Genomic DNA, 536 nt, shown 5'->3' on the forward strand with positions numbered 1-536 from the left:
AACGCTATAACTTTTACCCAAACCATTTTTTTTTTTTACCCAAACATTTTTTTTTTATCAAAGACATGTAGAACTATAAATTTAGAGCAAAATTTCTATATGGATCTCGTTTTTTTTGCAAAATTTTACAACAGAAAGTGAAAAATGTCATTTTTTTGCAAAAAAATCGTTAAATTTCGATTAATAACAAAAAAAGTTAAAATGTCAGCAGCAATGAAATACCACCAAATGAAAGCTCTATTAGTGAGAAGAAAAGGAGGTAAAATTCATTTGGGTGGTAAGTTGCATGACCGAGCAATAAACCGTGAAAGTAGTGTAGGTCAGAAGTGTAAAAAGTGGCCTGGTCATTAAGGGTGTTTAAGCACTGGGGGCTGAGGTGGTTAAAGGCCGGACTTCTGCTGTACACGTACGGCGGAGGTCCTGAAGGGGTTAAAAAACAAAAATGGCTTAATATTTGCCTCTATTCTAGGTTAGGGTGTGAATACATTGACGTATATATGGGGATTTCCAAGATCCGTGAAATGATGCACGAGTCA

Source organism: Bufo bufo, chromosome 1 (genome assembly GCF_905171765.1).
Source record: "Bufo bufo chromosome 1, aBufBuf1.1, whole genome shotgun sequence".
Lineage (NCBI taxonomy): Eukaryota > Metazoa > Chordata > Amphibia > Anura > Bufonidae > Bufo > Bufo bufo.